At 38.8% G+C, this 17,291-nt stretch overlaps 1 protein-coding gene across 3 annotated transcripts in view; it reads left to right on the top strand.

The window, feature by feature from the left end:
• The first annotated feature begins 3,743 nt into the window (after positions 1 to 3,743).
• Positions 3,744 to 17,291, top strand: part of zgc:109889 (uncharacterized protein LOC553542 homolog) — a 44,969-nt gene continuing 31,421 nt past the window's right edge. For all 3 annotated transcript variants that reach the window (XM_042400316.1, XM_042400315.1, XM_042400314.1), the window contains exon 1: positions 3,744 to 4,063. The gene's annotated coding sequence lies outside the window, so the exon portion shown is untranslated. The remainder of the gene's footprint in view (positions 4,064 to 17,291) is intronic.

The following is a 17,291-nucleotide window of genomic DNA, read 5'->3' as shown; positions in this document are numbered from 1 at the left end:
AACTGCACATATACCATATAAAAGCCTACTGTGTGCTAAGTAGCACTTAATTGTTTAAAGGGGCATTAAGCAGGATCCCTAGTGTCTCATTGCACGAAATGACCACAAAATAGGTCCGTGAAGGTTTTGCAGGGCTGTTAATTCATGCAAATGATCTCACCAAGTGTTGAGACTAATTTCAAAAGGATATTAAAGGGAAACACCTCCCTCATTCAAATTTAAAGAGGCTCCGAAACCCCCACATGAATTTTCAGCTTTAACAATGAATGTTGATGGTGCTGTACATAAGATTATAAAGCCTTCAAGCCAAAAAGGTAATAATTATTACATTTTCTATGTGAATATTTACAATACAGTGTTACCTCCTCACTTAATATCTCTGTTGGATCTCTGCTGTACTGATACTTGCACTAATCTGTAATGAAAATATGATTTTTTTTAATCAACAAGTCCCAGAAAACTGTGCTAAGACTTTTTCTGTGTGGCTGTTGCTCCTACTGGCAGCTGCTAGAAGTCGATAAAGGTCATATTATTCGCTGCACCTTTAAAAAAAAAAAAGCAGAGACCCACCGCTTTGTAGTTTCACACATCTCAACAACCAGGTGTGATGCCCACTTCAAGCCACATGATGGCACCACAGAGTGAAGTATAAGAGTAATAGGAATCACAATCAAGGCAAAAAAATCCACAAATATTACAGAAAACAAGAAAGAAAATGTCAAAGTCACTTTTCTCTGCAGTACTATGCAAACCTAGATCCTCAAAACATCCTTGTTTTAAAATCAGGGTGTGTGTTTATTCCCTGGTCAGTAACTGATCAATACTGATGAAAGAGCTTCTGAAATGTATTTCACCACAGGGTATCTACTGTAGGAGCTGCACTGTAGGTGTCCCAAGTGTGAAAATATAGATTTTATATAGAATATAAAATGTGTGAAACATAAATGACTGCATGCTACAAGTTACTGCATATCCCCCCTGCAAAAATATGTATAATATTATATACCTGTAGACCGTTTTATTGAATTTCCACTGCTGGGAAACAGCTTGGATATTGCTTTAACCTTTAATATTAGTTTCATATGGGAGATAATGTAAGAAAAATACAGGTATATATAACTGAAATGTAATCATACTGTTAGTAATAGTAATGAATGTCCAGGAAAAGGGATCATTCAGTCCTTGAGACGCTTCTTTCCTTTTTCTTAAGCCTCCTCGGCAGCTTCTTAATGAAATCAGCACCACGGTCAGCGACAAGCGCGTCCATAAACATGATGTTTGCGGCGTCGTTAAAATCAGCACCAGGGACAGCGACAGACGCCGAGGAGCCAACAACCTGCAGATAAGATGCGTGTCTCAAACATGACGCAACAGCGCCGCTGTGTGGCGACGTTTGAGGAACTGCAGGAGTCTGTGAGGGCAACCAGGGTGGTTTCTCTGCATGGTACACAAGTACATACGTGCAATCCCCTACTTTTTTAGTGGAGTTGTTAAAACATAGTAAGTCTGTCTAACTGGCCAGTATTCCTTAATGTGTGGAAGGTAGAAAAATATACAAGAACCACTTTACAGGCTGTAGTCTGAACAAATGTAACAATCCAGGGTTTTATTGGGGTTTGCTTAATGCCCTCTGCTGATTAATTAAACTGCTGATTACAGTTTGAGGTGAGCTAATTTATCAGTGTGATTAAATGTATTATTAATGCAACCACAGTTCTTTTTATAGCCTGGTAATGTGCAACACAACCTCAACCTCATGCATGACTTTACAAGAGATGCTTGATTATTCATATGTGAGTCATTGTTTCCTTTGCGGTCAACATTTCTGCACCACACCAGCTGATCTCCAGCTGAAGTCCACCCACTTCAGTATTCTTTTGTTTTAATACAAACAGAGAGACATTACACTCCAGATATACAACATTTTTCAAGTGTTATGGTTTTTTTTATAGATGCATTAGGTGCTGTTTAAATAGCTCTGTATTAAAATAGACGTCCATTACATTTTACTCCTATTAAAATGCGCTTTCTGAAAACACTTCCATTCTCCTTTTTTAATTTCAAATCCTTTGTATTCCAGAAATCCTATTTTATCTCCCTATCTAGCATCATTTCATTAATCTTACAGGTGGAAAGTGATATCAGCTTGTTTGTCTGGGTTGAAAACAGATCTGGTGATTACCTTCTTCATCTCGAGTTCATTAATTACAGCGAAATGATCCTCCAGTTCACAAATGTGTTTACATGTAAGTGCCGTATTCCCACAGGCCTGCAGCGGCTCTGCCTGCTCATCCATGCTGCTCGACTGAGTGGGTGGTGGTCTCGGCTGTCACCGGTGAATCTCGGAGCGTTTCGTGTACGCATGCGCCGTTACAACGATTTGCTGCATCTCCCCTGGTTTGTTTGAGCCGACGGCTGCGTCAAGCAAATGCGAGTAGAAACACCAGCGGTTAAGACATGTAAGCCTTCAATATAAAGCACCATGATTGTGCTGAAGTGTAGGTGGGTATGATGACACATAAAAACGCTTTATTTCAGCTTTGTGTGTGCATATGTAACTCTGCTTTAACCTAATATAATCAGCAAATAACCTAATAACAATTTACTGCAAGTTTGACAATTTACTTTGAAATACTTGAGTTTAAAGCTACAAAGATCTTCTTCATGTTCATTCTTCTTTAGACATTGATATCACTGTCAAATTTCATTATTAAGATTATTATTTCAACAATATGTTTGTTCATTTGCATGATACCGAAGAGGAAATAAAATGTAAAGAGTCAAAGATAATAAAACAATATAAATGATGACTAACAGAGGTTTTGCACACAATGTTTTAGTGTTTGGTTGTCTTTCCTCGTCTTTAAACTCCCCCTCCTCTCAAAAATGTGTTATTATTACTTCAGTTGGCTGTTTGAACTTCACTGTGCACAATGATGTGTGTGCAGAAGTTTGTTTCCACATTCATCTGCTCAAAGTGGAAATTTTCTCTGTTCTCACCTTAAGTTTAAGGTGTGTAAGTCTGAGAAAGATTTGTGATATCACAACTAGCCTGGAAGCCAATCCTGGTCCAACAGGTGACTTACACAAGTGTGATGTGGAAACCTGAAGCCTCCATATTTGTATATTCGTAGATTTTTCAATAAGGGAGAAAGAGCAGATGCAAGAATTTCTAACTAGTTCCTGTTGTTTTGTTCTTCTTTTCAGACACAAGTTAATATTCAAAACTGATTGTTTTTATACATTTTAAAATATGTCTGGGAGGGATTTTTAACAACTGGTAATCTCTTTTAGTGCAAGAAAATATTTACAATATTCATTAATAAGACAAAGATTATTTCCTTTAATTGTATCAAATATGAATACAAATCCATGTCTTTTCAAATAGCAAGTATTGTCCTCTTTTAATGGAATTAAAGATAAGCATCCCAATCTCCGAAAGGTTTTTTTTATAGTATACACATCCTGCAACACGTCACTCTGCACATGCGTTTATAAGTTCTTCTTTATATATTTAATTGATGTGGAAGCTGCACGTATCAGTTCTGCAAGTAAGCATTTGGTTTGACTATAGTATGTGTGCATGTACACACTATGTCAGTGAGACTACAGTATGTTTTACTTTCTTTAGTAAGGACTTTTAATTGGGTGTTTTATTCTGATAATGTCACCGGAAGTATGCTGCCTCTATAATACCAGCTTGACGCTCGTCAGCTCGACTGACGCTGCCTTGGAAACGACATAAATCCAGTCCACGCAGCTGGGATGCGAGCAGGGACCCAGATTTCCTCACTTCAAAGGCTTCCGCTCCTCTCCTCCTCTTCCTCCTCCTCCTCCTCCTCCTCCTCCACCTCCACCCATCCATCCCTCCATCCATCTATCTATCTATCTATCCATCTATCTTTCTTTTCTTTCCCAGCCTTCCGAGCTGCGAACGATCTGAAATGAATTGCAGAGCAGGAGGGAAGGGACGAATCATTTGAATAAGCGATAGAGAGAAGAAGAAGAAGAAGAAGAAGAAGGTGGTGGTGGTGGTGGTGGTGACGGGAGAGGCTGCAGCCAGGTAAATCTGCTTCAAATCGGCTTTGCATGTGACAGCAATGGTGTGGACACATGCGTCCTGTGGGGGAGCGCGTACAGGGAGGGGAGAGAGGGCGCGTTTGTTATTGTTATTGCATCGTACACACGCACAACACAACGCACCCGCACTGACGGAACTGCATGCTTATTAATTAGACCCTATTTATCTGCAGGGCTCGAAGCCTCCCGTTTTCTCTCCATTCTTCTTCTTCTCCCCCTCCTCCTCCTCTTCCTCCTGTATAATCGTGACCGTCGTTCCTAACGTACGCGCTGGCTGGTCAGGTGTCTCTGCGTTCCGCCTGCAACAAAATGTCACCAGTTGGTTGAATGTGTCATGGGATTTGGCAGGGGAACGAGCTCGTGGCTGTATGTCGACTAGGGAAAAAAAAGAGAGCAATGCTGCCTGTCTGTCAATACTGATCAAGCAAGATGTCTCTCATGTGAAGGTTCTGTGTAGGAACATGTCTTAAGATGCAAAAATGAATGGACTAAAATGTGTTGATGCAAATATTTTAATCTTGTCTTGTTGGAAATTACATGCATGGTATAAGAGTGCATGTATATTTACATGTATTACAGTAAAATGTGTTTTTTGACCGCAGATATGGATTCAAACCTGTTGGATTCTCTAATGAGTGTTCATTTCAACCACAAACTGAATGAATGTGTTATTTATTGCTCTTGATGTTGCTCCTGTTGCTGATTGTTGTTGCCTTGTTCAGCTGGTGCAAAGGTCTGCTGAAATTTAAATGGGAGGTGACCTCAGACACCTGGTGGGATTAGTGCAGATTATTATACCAATATGATGTTTTTTGTTTTTTTTTGCAAAGGTGAAACAGGGAGAAATCAATCACTCGTCCGTCAGAGCCAAACAGAGAAAACTGATCACATGAGGATATTGTTAGAAAGCGTCTAATATAAATAAGACATAACGGCAAAGTTGACGTTTACAGCAGATCATCAAAGTAATACAGTGAAGTCCTAAACTGCTTTCAACTCCTTCCACTATTACGCACACACACACTTTATATTTTCCTTAAATGCAAGTTAAGACATATTTTAGTACGTTTTTTTTTGTGGGTTTAAATTAAGCTTTGCCTTCCTCTTCATGCCACCGTTTGTCAGATACTTGCAGGGTAAGTTGGGAGACCATCAATCTACCAGATGAAGGTTTAAACCCATTTCATAGGAAGTAGCTTCCCTGCTGTCATGTCTTTGAGCAAGATGCTAGATCTTAACCAGGTCTTTAGCCAACTTTGACCTCTGCAGCTGTATTCATCAAGCTTTTCAGAATAAAAAGGTCCTACTTTTCTAGGACTTGGAACACAAGCATTTTGTTAACTCCCATCTGCACCAGTATTTAGGAGCTTCAAAGGTGTCCAAACTTGTTAGCAGTTTTCTGGCAGATATTCCATGAGAGGAGAGATGTTTCATGAAAGCTTGATGAGAACAAACGTGATGAAAGATCATTTTTACCCCCTCACCGCCCAATCAAAAGTTTTTATTTTTTTAGCTTTGCTATAGTATATCCGCTTATACAGATATTGCGCATGTGAGAGCAGATTAAAACTTATATGAACACAATCATGCTCCCTCGGCTGGATAAACTAACGAATCTCAACTTCATTAATTCATTCTTACATTTATTTTGAAAGGAACGTACTGTAAGTTAACAGGAGGTGTAGCAAAATGGGAATTGGACAGTGAAAGAGATGCTGCAATAAACCTATTATTTTAATTTACTTAACAGGCTACTTTCTTTCTTTTTTACCCATGTGAGTAGCTTTGTTTTTCACAGTCTATGAAGGCTAAATGGCGTGTATATATCTATGTAAGAGAACTACAACATGTCATCATACTGCTACTACTTCGTGGCACGATGTTGTTAAACAACGACCTCACCCTCTGTCCTAAGAGTAATCCTCCTCCTTACTGAAAGTAAGTGTAGGACGCTTCATAAGTAAGTCTTAAGTCCTTCTCTGAGGTAGGTCATCATTTTAAGACGACCTTATGAACCAATTACCTGCTCGCAAAGCCGGTTTAAACTGAAATCATCAAAGGGAAAGTTATGGTTAAAAAAATGTTCAATCCGGCTCTCTGGGACCAAGCAGAGCTGACTCAGAGGGTACACATTAGTCACTGTGTGTTTAATTTTTCTAATGTTACTGCTGTACATGGACATACAAGCCACACAGGGAATCTGACACAACGCTAATATTATAACTGGATAAACTGGACAGTAGATAAATGCGAAGAGCTTTGCCAGTTTAAACAGTCGAGGAAGTGGAACGACTCCAAAATTTCACAACTATCATTAACAAATATACTGAGTCCAATTCTGGTCAACAGCAACCCGAGTCCTTTCAAGTCTAGACTCCAGGCCTGGGTGAAGAGTGATTAGATAATAGGTTTCCTTTGTGTGTATATGTGTGTGTGTGTGTGTAGCTGTACAGTACAGAGCTGTATTCATAAGAGACAGTGTTCAGACAAGCTTGTGCTGATTCCTTACATAAGCGAATCATCGAGGAAGGAGGGCGAAGACGGCTGAGCGCTAAACAAGCATAAACTCTCAAACAGGAACACAGCGCTAATACACACATGGATGCATAACTATACACACACACATACACACATTTAACTTCAGGGAGTAAAGCAAAGACAAAGGGAGGGTGATGCTGTGCTGGTTGACAAAGGCGTGTTCTCTGCTGAGGGCACAAAGGGGATTTTTCTGTTTTTTCGGGTCGTTTTGGTGGCACAATTTCCATTTTTTCTTCCCAGAGAAATTACTCATTTGCTTCTATTTACATTTTTTGTCTGCATTCCAGTGGGGATCAGTGGTGATGTTGCATTTTTAATGGGTATAAACAAACCAAAGAGAGGATAAACATTTCATATGAGATCATTTGCTCTATTTTACAATGCTGACTAATGGACAGCAGGTCTTTCTTCTTCCTAAAAAGTTCAAATAATGTCGTGTAAGGCTGCAACTAACAATTCATTTTCATTATTTATTCAGCTGTAGATTATTTTCACAGTTAATTTATTAGTTGTTTGGTCAGAAGATGGTGATTACTGTTTCCCAAAGTCTTGAGATACAACCTAAAATGTCTTTTTTTTGTCCACAACCCAAAGATATTCAGTTTATTTTCATAGAAGATTAAAGAAACCACAAAATTTTTCACATTTAAGAAGCTGGAACCAGAGAAGTTTGTCAAAAAGCAGCATAAAACAGGCCTGATCGCCTCAGTGTTTCTCTTTTTTTCTTGTCTGTTTCTGTTCTTTTGTGACTCTGACTCACTCTAGATGTGTTTTTGAAGCTCTCACCATTCTTTCTCCCTTTTTTTTTTTTTTTATAAACAACACATACCGTCTTTGCACAGCACAAAATCCATCCGCATCCTGAATGTCGAATGAATATCACGTCGACATTGCTCATTTTTTAATGTTTTGTACTTAAGCCTGAGGTTTCGGAGGGGGCTTTTACTTTCATCACTCAAGCAGTAAATATACAAAATGTCCACTGTATAATTTCAAAAAAATGGATGTCTGCCAACTTGAAAACAACCTTTCATTGCGGATGTGCTGTATTTTTATGTCTGCCAGCACCTTGCTGAGTCTTCGGTAGAGATTTAAAGCTTGCCGTTTGACTCACAGAGGATGATTAGGATTCCAGAGGAGAGCGGTGTGTTTTCACAGTAATCTGTATTTCAGGAGTCAACAGTTGAGCCGGTATAGGAAGGAACATTATAGGTTTTGCAGATGCATGTTCTTTCTCATGGATATTCTGTATTCTTCTTCCTCCCCGAAGAGTATGTTCTGTTCTTTCGCCTCCTCTTTCAACCAGATCTGGCTAATTTCTTTTTTTTTTTATTATTTTAAACGTTTCCAGGTGAAAGGAAGTCGGATATGATTGTGTTATTCAAACTGCCTTCCTCGGATTTCCCCCTTTTTTTTTTGTTTTTTAGCGACACATGTTCAGTATGTCTCGTTGTTTCTAATGGTTTGAATTAACTCCGAAGACATACGGCAGCCTCTTCGGGCTGCACTTAGACTGAGTGATGTGGCCACTTAGGGATCTGCTGCAGGGCCTTTTCATAGTTTGAATAACCATCTAATACATTGAATAGGATCTGTCTGTCATCGGTCTTTCATGTATTACACCCTGTTCTCGCTGAGAGATGTATAGATAGAGAAAAATGGTTATGTGGTGAAAGCTAAGTATAGACTTTGTCATTTTTACTTGGATGAATGGCTTGAAAGCAACACGTAGACCTGCACCGTTTTCCCTACAGCTGTCATATGTTTCTACAGATAGAAATCAGTGCCATTAGAGTAGTTTGAAATGTGCTGTAATCACATAAAAAGTGCACATATGGGTTGCAACTGTAACCACACCCAACACTGATGTCACTTCCACTTCCATTCACTGCAGTGTTAAACTGCTGGAGGTCAGAAAAACAAGATTTTAAGTTGCTTTTTAAAGATGTAGAATTGATTTGAGCTTTTAAGTTTTGGATATTTTTTTATGTTTTTGATTTTGAGATAAAAAGTAGTTCTGTTTAAACTTTCCCAGCCCTATAAAACTGGTGTGTTTACTTTCACACTGTCGTTCTTCGAATGTGGCTAAGCTAATTCAGGCTAACGCGCCGTTAGCTGCTGAAATAATCCTGTTCCAGCTAGTTTGGGTCTTTGAGGATTGATTTGTTGATCCTGGATGAAGTTATCTTGAATAACAAAGGTAAAACAAGTGAAGGGTTGAAGCCATGATCAGCAGTCATATGATTGGCCGAGTGCTGATCATGTGATTCCAGTTAAATGAGGTAGTTGTGTTGGGAACTCTCACTAGATCCGTGGAGATGGAGTATTGTGTGTTCCTGCTTTGTTACTGGTGTCATTGTGCTCCGCAGTGTTTCCTCATCACTGTTAAACAATTAGACATCACCAGTGAATGTGGTTAGACTGTTTAATGATGTTGTTATGAAAATGAAACCTTATTAAATCATCTCAAAAGGCAGTTTTAATTGCATGAACATGTGTCAACAAAGCGAGTCCTACGGTTAATAATTAAATACGTTTTAGTGTTTCAAATGTTAAGTTAAATGTCAAATATTCTGCCTCCATTTGTCCTTGAACATGTCTTTTATTCAGAGTGTCTTTAACTGAATTTGGATTAGTTCTTGAATTGAATGTCGTATATTTTATCATGTATATGTATCTTTAACTTTTCATTATAAGAAGATCATAACAGTTTATCAATAAGCTGAATGTTCTCCTCTTAAATCATAATTATATCAACATTCTTTCATTATAAATCTAATTAAATGAGACATTTGTATCTGACATTTAGTTTTAGTATGTTTGGGTTTCACTCTAAAATGTCTTGGTCAATGTTTAGCTAAACTGTCAATAAGCCTGAACTTTTAAGGATTTGTTGCTATGACAACAGTTCCAGATGAATTTTAAGCAAAACAGCGAAGAACTAAAACCATCCAGTTTAATCTGTCTAATCTGGATAACTTGGTTATCCACGTATGAAGAAAGAAGTCAAACATCATTTCCTGCTTTCAGGAACTTGAAGAAGCTCTTATCCTGATTTCTGATTCTGGTGTCACGTGAACAGATGCGTCTTCAACTGAGTTTATGTAGAAGATTGTCAGAAAGTGAAACAGATGATAAACAATCTAGTAATGATCTATACTGTATACTCAAATAAAAGACTTATGTGTCACTGTCAATCATAGATATATTAATAAAACATATAACACAAACTATCTGGAGCCAACAGTAGGGCAATATATCGATATTATATTGATATCATGATATGAGACTAGATATTGTCTAGATATCGTAATATCATAATATGATATAAGTGTTGTCTTTTCCTGGTTTTAAAGGCTACATTACAGTAAATTGATGTAACTTTCTAACCATACCAGACTGTTCTAGCTGTTCTATTATTTGTTTTTACCCACTTAGTCATTATATCCTCATTACTGAAGATTATATTTCAAAAATCTCTTGTGTAAATATTTCGTGAAAGCACCAGTCGTCATCCCTACGATACTGTCGCAATATCAATATCGAGGTATTTGGTCAAAAATATTGTTATACATGATTTTGTCCATATCGCCCAGCCTTAGCCAACAGCAATGCAATGTTAATATAATACAGAAGTAACATTTTTACTTATTTAGAGCGTGTATTTACAGAAGTAATTGTTAATACAGGGATACAAGAGGCATAATAGAGAAGCCAGTGAAAATTTCTTTTAAACTGTCCAAAATAAGTAATAAAAAGTCCAAATGAAAAGTACTTGAGAATAAGTTTTGTAGCAGCAGTTGAATTGTACGTTGCAAAGTTACTCTTCTATCAAAGTCCTTCAGGTGCAGACAAGAGGAGAAACTATTCAGCGTTACTGTTGTCAGGAAATATATATTTGCTAATGCACTTTGTCTCTTGCAGCTGGGAACTTCGCCAGACTGTGTATTTTTTTTTTTTTTTTTTTTTTTCCCAGAATCTGCAGTTTATAATCGTTCCTCCACCTGGTCGTCTGACCTCGCTGCTTTAACTGCGCTGGCTTTTGTTGTTTTTATTCTCGGCGGGATGATGCAAAGTGCAAGCAAGGCCAGTCTATTGACGACGCATCGGCGTGGGTGTTACACTGTACAATGACACTGATCAGCTCACTGTGTACCTCAATCTGCTGTTCTGTGACTGTGTGTGTGTGTGTGTGTTTCCTTTTGTGCCTGTCTGTGCTTTGTGGACGTCGCTAAGCCAAAAAAAAAAGAAATGCTGCTGTTATTTTAAAAAGAGACGTGCTCACATGCTAAATTCTCTCTCTCTATCTCTCTCTCTCTCAACATCCACGTCTTCATCGGTTATTTCTACCTTCCACATTTTCTCCAGTCAGTCTTACTCAGCGATTTTTCCGGTATCAGTCATCGGCACGAGGTGATCGATGAGGCTGGTTCGGCGTGGCGACGGTCGCTAAAGGGTGTTCACGTGCGGGTGTTGCTGGTGGTTTTTATTGAGGAAGCCATCGATCCAGCGTTGACCCCGGTCGTCGATCTCTGGCCTTTGTGTGTGTGTGTGTGTTTAAAATGAACCAGCGTATTCAACATGATACTTTTATTGATTCTTGTGGGGGAATTGTAATCTCTCTCCCCCCCCCGCCCCCGTACACAGGGAAGTCAGATGTCAGGGTTAGCGTTTAGGGTTCTGTACCTTGCTCCGGGGCACTTCAGTAGAGTCGATGCTTATTGATATGACGGCTTTAACCCTTAAACCCCTTTTGGTTGAAAGGTAGCCTCACTATCTGAGTCATTCTGTACATAAATGTATCTGTATGGTCTAAATTTTCAGTCCAGACTCAGTTTATTAGGAGCACAGTTAGATGTTCGTGCGCTGGAGGGAACCATAACCAACCGCAAATGTAATTAAAGAGCCTCACCACAGATTTTACGCATCAAATTCATTTTCACTGTGCGTTTCTCTGCCTGAGCTGTGAGATGATACATTTACAGACAGGCAGCCTGCTACAAGCAAGAGTGTCAAGTTTGAAAAATGTGGGCGTTTATCAGGCACGCAGAGTCTAAGAAAAGATGCCATTGTTGCGTTATAGGAAATGCATGATCCGACTGTTTTAATAATGGATTAATCAATAATTCATGACAAACTTTCACAGAATACAACCTCTGAAATATGAAGGTTTGCCTCTTTTCTTTCTTTGTGTTGTTATAAAGTGAATATTATTGGGTTATGGACTGTTCTTGGAACAAAACAAGCAATCTGAAGCCATCATCTTGGGCTCTTGTGCATATTTTATATACAATTAACAGAAAAAAATATATAGATTAATTGATAAAAATAATAATCACAGCCCTGGATCCAATCTAAACACAGGTGACGAGTATCTATAGTAAACGTGAACTTATTTGAACCAGAAATCACGTAGCGTAACGTCAGTAAACTCCACACAGCAGGCTCACGCTCAGCAGCCTGGCTGGTCTCTGATGTTTCGTACCACAGGGAGCAGAAAAAATGGAGGATGTAACGCCGGTGAGCGAAGCTTCCTGCGGAGGGAGAATCTCACCCCCTTTCTGCACAGCAGACAGCTTGGATTTCAATTCCTCTGCTTCCTGTGAGCGGAGTGAGTGTGCTTACTCTGCAGCAGGATTTCATTTGGGGCGAGAAGAACAAATCTGTGTGGTTTCAATTAATGGGAGCAAGACAGTCTCCTCTGATGCAGCACTGATTTTAAAACCCAGGCTGTTACTGTAAGACTGCTGTGGACACACTCTCCCATTACTTTGAATGAGACAGTGTGTCCCAACTTTTGACTGGTGCTGCACATATGTGCACATTTCAGTTGTCTGAGGAAATCCCAGAGCTGTAGTTTTGTCTCTGAGGCTGTCGGAGAACATATTGGGATAGTCAGTAATGCTGCACTGACAGGCCGCTTCAAGGCAACACAAACGCTCCCTGTACAGCTACTGAAAATAGTCATTATTGTCATTATTTATCTTTTTTTTTCTCTTATGCTCACCTGAATCCAAAAGGTTGAACTCAGTTGTCACATTGTAGCGATGTTTAATGTACTAATGCAGTGATGCTGTACATGAAGAAGGTATGGCAATGCTAACAAGAATCTTACTTTCTTATTCTTTAAAATAACACAGTTTCCAGTTATGTGACTTTTGCTGTAACCTTCATATCGTGGCAGCTCCTCCTTTAACATTACTGAGGGTTTTAGGCCATTGGGGGCAATTTTGAGGATCGACATGCAGGTCTGTTAAATGATAATGTTAGAGATGATGAGTTTTTATTCACTGGTTTAACTAAAAAACAGACATTCCCATCTGGTTATTATACCTACTAACAGTTTCTCAATTTATTTCCCAGAAGTTTACTACATATAGCGATATGACAAAGTTAAATTATGTACATTGTGATAGAGAATCTGCATTTCTTCAGCCCATTAGTATCAGTAATCGTCTGCAGGATTCAGTGTGCTAAGTTCCCTGAAATATAGTGCTGGGATCAGCAAACGTTCTCTCACATTTTCCTATAAATATAATTTAAAACAGTCTGTGAAATGAACAAAGCACCTGCCGTAGTCTTTCTCTAGATTTTCTATCAGCTGTGTGAACTGTAGCTTGACAGCAGTTGTCGTTCCTGCAGTTTTGAATCTAGAGGATTATTTGTTCTGGCATCTTAACCAGCCAACAAGCCAGCCTTTGACCAGATCTTGTCCGATATTCTTTATAGCTTCCTGGTTTCTTTGTCAGTCTCTGTTCTATTTTACCTTCCCAGTTCAGACTGGGAGCAGGGAAACTGGGACACTGTGACAAATCACATCACCGCTTTAATGTGACCTGTCTCTCCAGGCATCCATCCCAGTCTTCAGGCCTTGCTGTACACTCATCCCTCACCAGTAGACCCAGTTTGGTGTATATATGTGTGTGTGCGTGTGTTTGTGTGTGTGTGTGAGAGAGAGAGAGAGAGAGAGTGTCAGGTCACATGGTTCTGCCCCTGCCGGATGACTTGTTGCAATCGTGCTGAGGCCGACACATTTCATTGTGAGAGACGGGGTCGCGGAGGGGCACGAGGAGAGTTCTCACAACACACACACACACACACACACACACACACACACACACATGCAAACACACAGAGCGAAGAGCTGAATGCAGTTCAGAAACATTGCATTCATTCTGTGGCTGACCTGTTTACTAACCACATTAGCGGAGAGTCGAAGAGAATAGATCCGACAACTGAAATTACTGGTAGCTGCTATTTTGTGCGGATGTCCAATATGTTCAGATGTGATGATTTTAATGTTCTTAATAAAGATTAATCATATAGCTGCTTGTTAAAGGATGATACCGATGTTTTTCTTTTCTTCAAGGGCATTTAAAGCAAATAGTCATAATGTTTGATTTGACTGAAAAAGTTTTGCTGTTTTTTCAGGATTTTTCTGAGATAAACCCTTCAAAACAAAATGATTGCTCCCTGTTTAATATGTATGACAAGGGAGCGCACTAAAACATCCAAAACAACAGACAAGCATGTTACAATCAGGCCTAGATGAATAGTTTGGGCCATAAAATGTCAGAAAATAGTGAAAAATGTTTCCCACAGGGGAGGATGACGTCTTTAAATTGTTTATTTTGTCCAACAAATAGTCCAGAAACCCCAAAGATGTTCAGTTTACTGTTAGGTACAGCAAAGAAAAGCATCAAATCCTCAAATTTGACAAGCTGGAACCAGTAGATGTTGTCATTTTTGCTTAAAAAATGACTAAAATGATTATTCAAAATAGTTTTATTTGATTAATTGACTAATAGTTGCAGCTCTGGTTATTTCCCTAGAATGCCAGCAAGGCTTTTCTCACCTGTGATGTTTTTTTTTGTCTTCTGGTATTTGCTGTACCAAGTAGATAAAAACAAATACCGCTAATGAATTGAAACTACTGTTTGACTATCAGAGTAGAGATAGAGTGCTAGTGTGTGTGTGAGTGTGAGAGTGAGTGTGTCATTGTGCCTTTAGCTCTTTTGTCTCCCATGTTTTATTCACCTTCCATCAAAGTGGCTGTTTCATAACACTTCATCTGCATGCACCCTCAGTTGGAAGGTACTCAAGGCACACACACACACACACCTACACACACACACCTACACACATGCACACACACACACAGGGGAGACAAGTGACGGAGATGTCTTGCAGGACTGCATTGCCCAAAGTAAACTCTCTTCTCTGTCCCGCTCAGATCACTTCATTATCCAGCCAAAAATGAAAATACTTCCAAAGAAACCATGACAACCAGTCCTCAGAGCCTGCTGCTGCTTCTGCAAAAAAAAAAAAAAAATAGAGAGAGAGAGAGAGAGAGAGATCAACCACCGTAAAATCTTTCTCCTCTCCTCTCCTCTCTCGCACTCTTTTGCATAATTTGTTTTTAGGGAGGATTAGTGAGAAAGGGGGGGGGGGGGGGGGGGGGAGGAGAGCGCCGTCGTAATTGTGATCATTTTCTACAATTGCTCCTCACCCAAGAGCATCAACAAGTACAGACATCAAAGAAAGAGAAGCGGGAGTAGAGGGAGTAGAGGGAGACGAGGGAGACGGGGAGCTGAGGATGGAGGAGAAAGGAGGCCAGGAGGAGGCGAGAGTCAGCGTGGGGGGTTGGGGTTAAAATGAAGCTGTAACTGGAATTGTTGCAGTTAGTCAGGTTTGAGTAACATCAAACAAAAACTGGTTTTTCGCTGTTTTGGCAACATCAAACATAACATGGCTGCATTTTTTTTTTTTTTTTTTATAGATTTTCATATAGCTGAGAGCTTGTTCCAGTCATTTTCTTTTAATTTTTCATTTCTGCTTTGTTGAGTTCACTGATGCCTTTGTTCGCTGACACTTGGCGTACGACCAAGCAGAGAGCTTCCCGGGCCTGCGGAGCAAAACCAGAGTAATCCTGACTCAGAATAAAACATTAGCTCTGTTTCACTGTGTTGGCTCACTTTCCTGTTTTCATAGCTGTGTGCTCACTGTCAGTCAGGCCTGAATTTACAGTCTGTTTTGTTATATTACACGTATTTCAAGCTGTTTGTTATTAACTTTGTATACCTGATCCAGAAAAGTCATGTTGGATGAATTGTCAGTAATAAAAAAATTAGTTGAAACCAAAATATTTCCTTGTGGCTTTAGAAATATTTAGGTTTGGCGAAATCCAACCGAGTGAAAATAAACTATAATTTACCCGTTAATACACAGTATTCTTTCCTGAGGGACTAGTAACCTATAAAGTACAACAAACAGAAATCTTGTAGCTGTAAAAACATAATTTTCATATTTTGCATGTTATTCTTCTCTGTGGGGAGGAAAAGATCCCTCAGAATCCACTTAATAACTTTACAAGTCTCCTTTAATCAAATCATGTAAAACATCAAACCAAAAGCAAAATAACATAATCTGCAAAACAAAAAATGAATCTCATCTTACACTAGTACCTCTGTGAGGCTGTTTTAGAGCTAAATGCTAAAATCAGCATGCTAGTATTCTCACAATTATGATGCTAACATGCTGGTAAAATGTTCACTTACCATGTTAGCACTGCTAATTAGCACTGAACACAGTGATAGACCGACATTGTCGTCACAGCTAACGTGGCTAAAAATGACAAGGCAGCTTTTCTTATTTCTTGAAAAGTTGAAATTGGTTTCAGGTACAAAGTTTTCATCTGTACTAGTAACCTGTTCAGTACAATGCTGCCAGTTTTATTATTTCAAATAATGATTTCAGTTGCATACTTTACTTTGACCTTTTAACAATTTTAATTCACTTTTATCAATCTTATGCTAAAGAAGTTGTTGATTGTTTAAAAAGAGAATGACCAACCAAACCAGCTCAGCATGTTGTATTGTTTTAAAATCAGCCATGTTGACACCTCTGTGAGACTGTTTTGAGCTAAATGCTAACATCTGCACACTAATATGCTTGCAGTTACAATGCTAACATGCTGGTATAATGTTAACCATGTTCACTCACCATGTTAGTATGCTAATAAGTTTACATGTCTCCCTTAATCAAATCATGTAAAACATCAAACGAAAAGCAAAATAACATAATCTTCAAAACAAGAAATAAATCTCATCTTACACTAGCACCTCTGTGAGGCTGTAAGAGCTAAATGCTAAAATCAGCATGCTAGTATGCTCATAATTACAATGCTAACATGCTGGTAAAATGTTCACTTACCATGTTAGCACCGCTAATTAGCACTGAACACAGTGATAGACCGACATTGCCGTCACAGCTAACGTGGCTAAAAATGAGTTTCAAATTGAAAACAAGGCAGCTTTTCTTATTTCTTGAAAAGTTGAAATTGGTTTCAGGCACAAAGTTTTCATCTTTTCTAGGAACCTGTTCAGTACAATGCTGTCAGTTTGTCCATAAAAGTTTTACTATTTCAAATAATGATTTCAGTTGCATACTTTACTTTGACCTTTTTTGAACAATTTTAATTCACTTTTATCAATCTTCTGCTAAACAAGTTTTTACTTGTTTTCGAAGAGATTGACCAACCAAACCAGCATAGCAATATGTTGTATTGTTTGAAAATCATATTTTACAGCCATGCTGGCACTTCTGTGAAACTGTTTTGAGATAAATGCTAACATCTGCACACTAATATGCTTGCAGTTACAATGCTAACATGC

The sequence above is a fragment of the Thunnus maccoyii genome, chromosome 22, assembly GCF_910596095.1.
Source record: "Thunnus maccoyii chromosome 22, fThuMac1.1, whole genome shotgun sequence".
Taxonomy (NCBI): domain Eukaryota; kingdom Metazoa; phylum Chordata; class Actinopteri; order Scombriformes; family Scombridae; genus Thunnus; species Thunnus maccoyii.
Note: the sequence above shows the minus strand (reverse complement) of the source record. Positions and strands in the feature narration are given on the sequence as shown.